We start from the raw sequence: 6,029 nt of genomic DNA on the forward strand, positions 1-6,029 counted from the left end.
CAGCGCCTCTGGAATGAGAATCTGTGCAGCGTTAAACCTGTATCAAGATAAAAATGCGCACATAGCGGGTAACCTCCAAAACACTTGTACACCCTGTGCATAAATCAACACACAATGTGCTCGGGATAACGGCCACCGCATGCAGGACAAGGGGTCACGCTCCCCCCCTCAATCTCCTGCTCACCAGATCACTGCTTGATAATCAGGCAAGCCCCTGATAATCAGGCAAGCCCCTGATGAGTCACGCCCTTAGTGATGAAACGCGTAGGGCGGAGCCTGGATACGCACGCTGTCACTAGTCCAAACACGGAACACGGAAGAAGGTCTTCTCCAGCGCTGAGACGGGGAAACCTGGAGGGCGCCTATGCCGGTTGAGTCGGCTATGTGAGATGTGCTTTTATTGATCTTATATTTGGTACGTTTATTTTTACTGGGGGCTAGACCCATATTAAAAAGATTTTATGCTATGCAAGGCGAATTTCTATTTTTATTCTAGTTGTCTGCTGCAGCATTTGTCTATGTGCCTGATTATCAAGCAGTGATCTGGTGAGCAGGAGATTGAGGGGGGGAGCGTGACCCCTTGTCCTGCATGCGGTGGCCGTTATCCCGAGCACATTGTGTGTTGATTTATGCACAGGGTGTACAAGTGTTTTGGAGGTTACCCGTTATGTGCGCATTTTTATCTTGATACAGGTTTAACGCTGCACAGATTCTCATTCCAGAGGCGCTGCTGTGAATTGTTACAAGTACATGTATCCGGCATCAGACGATCCCCGCTGGTGGCAGAATCCAGGGACTCTGCTGTATGTATTAACCACTTGCCGACCGCCCACAGCCGATGGGTGGCTGCAAGGGCTGGGCCCAAACGACCGCAATACGCCCATCGGCGGTGGCGGGGGGAGTGGTTATGCGACGATCGGGTCATGCGTGATGCGATCAGCCACCGGCGACAGGCTCCGCCCCCCTTGCGCAGTAACCCGCCGGCCGTTCGGAAGCGCCGGCGGGTTACTAGCTGCCCGATCGCCGCATACAAAGTGTATAATACGCTTTGTAATGTATACAAAGCGTATTATACAGGCTGCCTCCGGCCCTGGTGGTCTCAATGATCGAGAGACCACCAGGGCAGGCTGCAGCCACCAAGGTAAGCACCCAAGCACACTGATCTGCCCCCCCCCTTCCCTCTGATCGCCCACAGCACCCCTCAGACCCCCCCTGCCCACCCCTCAGACCCCTGTTTGCACCCAATCACCCCCCTAATCACCCATCAATCACTCCCTGTCACTATCTGGCAACATTATTTTTAGGATTAGGTCCTAAACAGCCCCTTGGGGGCTCCTGATCACCCCCCCCACACACACACACACTCTCAGATCCTCCCCAGACCCCCCCCCCCCCCGTGTACTGTATACATCTATCCTACCCTGTAATCACCTGTCAATCACCCGTCAATCACCACCTGCCACTGCCACCTTTCAGATCAGACCCTAACCTGCCTCTTACGGGCATCTGATCATCCACGCACACCATCAGATCGCCTGCAGACCCACCCTCAGATCACCTCCAAAGTGCATTGTTTACATCTGTTCTGCCATCTACTCACCCCCTGTCATCACCTGTCACTGCTAGATCAGACCCTAATCTGCCTCTTGGGCACCCAATCACCAACCCACACCCTCAGAACGCCCTCAGACCCCAGCCCTGATCACCTCGCCAGTGCATTGCTTGCATCTATTCCCCCCTCTAATCACACCTTGAGACACCCATCAATCACCTCCTGTCACCACCTGTCACCCCCTAGCACACCTACCCAGCAGATCAGGCCCTAATTTGCCCCGTGTGAGCTCCTGATCACTCGGCCAAACCCTCAGATCCCGCTCAGACCCCCTTCCGATCACCTCCCCAGTGCATTGATTGCATCTATTTTCCCCTCTAATCACCCCCTGAGACACCCATCAATCACATGCCAATGTTCTCTGCTGCCATGTCACGATTTGAGAACATCCTGCGCTTCCTGCTCTTCAGTGCCAATACAACCTGTCATCTAAGAGGCCACCCTGCTTATGACCGGTTCCTCAAAATTCGCCCCCTCATAGACCACCTGTCATCAAAATTTGCAGATGCTTATACCCCTGAACAGTCATTTTGAGGCATTTGGTTTCCAGACTACTCGTGGTTTTGGGCTCCTAAAATGCCAGGGCAGTATAGGAACCCCACAAGTGACCCCATTTTAGAAAAAAGACACCCCAAGGTATTCCGTTAGGTGTATGACGAGTTCATAGAAGATTTTATTTTTTGTCATAAGTTAGCGGAAATTGATTTTTATTGTTTTTTTACACAAAGTGTAATTTTCCACTAACTTGTGACAAAAAATAAAATCTTCTATGAACTCACCATTCACCTAATGGAATACCTTGGGGTGTCTTCTTTCTAAAATGGGGTCACTTGTGGGGTTCCTATACTGCCCTGGCATTTTAGGGGCCCTAAACCGTGAGGAGTAGTCTAGAAACCAAATGCCTCAAAATGACCTGTGAATAGGACGTTGGGCCCCTTAGCGCAGTTAGGGTGCAAAAAAGTGCCACACATGTGATATCGCCGTACTCAGGAGAAGTAGTATAATGTGTTTTGGGGTGTATTTTTACACATACCCATGCTGGGTGGGAGAAATCTCTCTGTAAATGGACAATTGTGTGTAAAAAAAACAAACAAGAAATTGTCATTTACAGAAATATTTCTCCCACCCAGCGTGGGTATATGTAAAAATACACCACAAAACACATTATACTACTTCTCCTGAGTAAGGCGGTACCACATGTGTGGCACTTTTTTGCACCCTAACTGCGCTAAGGGGCCCAAAGTCCAATGAGTACCTTTAGGATTTCACAGGTCATTTTGCGACATTTGGTTTCAAGACTACTCCTCACGGTTTAGGGCCCCTAAAATGCCAGGGCAGTATAGGAACCCCACAAGTGACCCCATTTTAGAAAGAAGACACCCCAAGGTATTCCGTTAGGTGTATGACGAGTTCATAGAAGATTTTATTTTTTGTCACAAGTTAGCGGAAATTGATTTTTATTGGTTTTTTTTTCCACAAAGTGTCAATTTCCACTAACTTGTGACAAAAAAAAAATCTTCTATGAACTCACCATACGCCTAACAGAATACCTTGTGGTGTTGTGTTTCTAAAATGGGGTCACTTGTGGGGTTCCTAAACTGCCCTAACATTTTAGGGGCCCTAAACCGTGAGGAGTAGTCTTGAAACCAAATGTCTCAAAATGACCTGTGAAATCCTAAAGGTACTCATTGGACTTTGGGCCCCTTAGCGCAGTTAGGGTGCAAAAAAGTGCCACACATGTGGTATCGCTGTACTCAGGAGAAGTAGTATAATGTGTTTTGGGGTGTATTTTTACACATACACATGCTGGGTGGGAGAAATCTCTCTGTAAATGGACAATTGTGTGTAAAAAAATCAAAACATTGTCATTTACAGAAATATTTCTCCCACCCAGCGTGGGTATATGTAAAAATACACCACAAAACACATTATACTACTTCTCCTGAGTAAGGCGGTACCACATGTGTGGCACTTTTTTGCACCCTAACTGCGCTAAGGGGCCCAAAGTCCAATGAGTACCTTTAGGATTTCACAGGTCATTTTGCGACATTTGGTTTCAAGACTACTCCTCACGGTTTAGGGCCCCTAAAATGCCAGGGCAGTATAGGAACCCCACAAGTGACCCCATTTTAGAAAGAAGACACCCCAAGGTATTCCGTTAGGTGTATGACGAGTTCATAGAAGATTTTATTTTTTGTCACAAGTTAGCGGAAATTGATTTTTATTGGTTTTTTTTTCCACAAAGTGTCAATTTCCACTAACTTGTGACAAAAAAAAAATCTTCTATGAACTCACCATACGCCTAACAGAATACCTTGTGGTGTTGTGTTTCTAAAATGGGGTCACTTGTGGGGTTCCTAAACTGCCCTAACATTTTAGGGGCCCTAAACCGTGAGGAGTAGTCTTGAAACCAAATGTCTCAAAATGACCTGTGAAATCCTAAAGGTACTCATTGGACTTTGGGCCCCTTAGCGCAGTTAGGGTGCAAAAAAGTGCCACACATGTGGTATCGCTGTACTCAGGAGAAGTAGTATAATGTGTTTTGGGGTGTATTTTTACACATACACATGCTGGGTGGGAGAAATCTCTCTGTAAATGGACAATTGTGTGTAAAAAAATCAAAACATTGTCATTTACAGAGATATTTCTCCCACCCAGCATGGGTATGTGTAAAAATACACCCCAAAACACATTATACTACTTCTCCTGAGTACGGCAATACCACGTGTGGCACTTTTACCTAAATGCGCTAAGGGGCCCAAAAACCAATGAGCACCTTTAGGCTTTACAGGGGTGCTTACAATTTAGCACCCCCCAAAATGTCAGGACAGTAAACACACCCCACAAATGACCCCGTTTTGGAAAGTAGACACTTCAAGGTATTCAGTGAGGTCCATGGTGAGTCCGTGGCAGATTTCATTTTTTTTTTTGTCACAAGTTAGCAGAAATGGAAAGTTTTTGGTCTCAAAGTGTCATTTTCCGCTAACTTGTGACAAAAAATAAAATCTTCTATGAACTCACCATGCCTCTCAGTGAATACTTTGAGATGTCTTCTTTCCAAAATGGGGTCATTTTGGGGGTATTTGTACTATTCTGGAATTTTAGCACCTTATGAAACCTGACAGGTGCTCAGAAAAGTCAGAGATGCTTCCAAATGGGAAAATTCACTTTTTGCACCATAGTTTGTAAACGCTATAACTTTTACCCAAACCAATAAATATACACCGAATGGTTGTTGTTTTTTTTATCAAAGACATGTAGCACAATAAATTTGGACAAAAATGTATACAGAAATTTTACTTTATTTGACAAATTTTATCACAGAAAGTAAAAAAAAAATCATTTTTTTGACAAAATTCATGTCTTTTTTGATGAATATAATAAAAAGTAAAACTCGCAGCAGCAATCAAATAGCACCAAAAGAAAGCTGTATTAGTGACAAGAAAAGGAGGTAAAATTCATTTAGATTGTAGGTTGTATGACCGAGCAATAAACCGTTAAAGCTGCAGTGGTCTGAATGGAAAAAAAGGCTCTGGTCCTTAAAGTGAACCTAAAGTCACTAAAAAAAAATGAGATTAACTCACCTGGGGCTTCCCTCAGCCCCCTGCAGCCGATCGGTGCCCTCGCAGCTCCGCTCCGATGTCCCAGGACCCGCCGGCGAGCACTTCCGGTTTGGCCGTCACCGGCCGACAGGCATGGGAACGCGAGTGATTGTTCGCGTTCCCAGCCTGTATATCGCCCCCTATGCTGCTATTGCGGCCAGGAGGTCGCAATAGCAGCATAGGGGGCGATATACAGGCTGGGAACGCGAACAATCACTCGCGTTCCCATGCCTGTCGGCCGGTGACGGCCAAACCGGAAGTGCTCGCCGGCGGGTCCTGGGACATCGGAGCGGAGCTGCGAGGGCACCGATCGTCTGCAGGGGGCTGAGGGAAGCCCCAGGTGAGTTAATCTCGTTTTTTTTTTAGTGACTTTAGGTTCACTTTAAGGGGCGAAAAGACTGTGGTCCTTAAGTGGTTAAGGTGGCCATACACTTATGGATGGCTACCAGATTCGACCCTGTCAGATCAAGTCTGATCTGAGAAAGATCTATTACAGGCACACACTAGGCATAGACTTTTAATAGATTTCATTATTGTTCAATGCAATGTAACGCTATGGCCGTCTATCTGCCGCCGATCCAGACCCACCGATATCTTCCATCCCGAGGGATCAACTGATTTGATTGATTTTGGCTGAAAATCAATCAGGCATCAATTTCTAGCATATTCAGTCAGAGTGATAGAACCAATTGGATATTGATGGGAAAAAAATCAATAGGTGTATGGCTACCTTTATAGATAAATAGATAGATTGATCACTTTTTACATGTGTTCTTGAACCTGGGTTATTTGGGATATTTGTCCTGGTGATATGC

Source organism: Hyperolius riggenbachi, chromosome 1, assembly GCF_040937935.1.
Source record: "Hyperolius riggenbachi isolate aHypRig1 chromosome 1, aHypRig1.pri, whole genome shotgun sequence".
In the NCBI taxonomy this organism is placed as follows: domain Eukaryota; kingdom Metazoa; phylum Chordata; class Amphibia; order Anura; family Hyperoliidae; genus Hyperolius; species Hyperolius riggenbachi.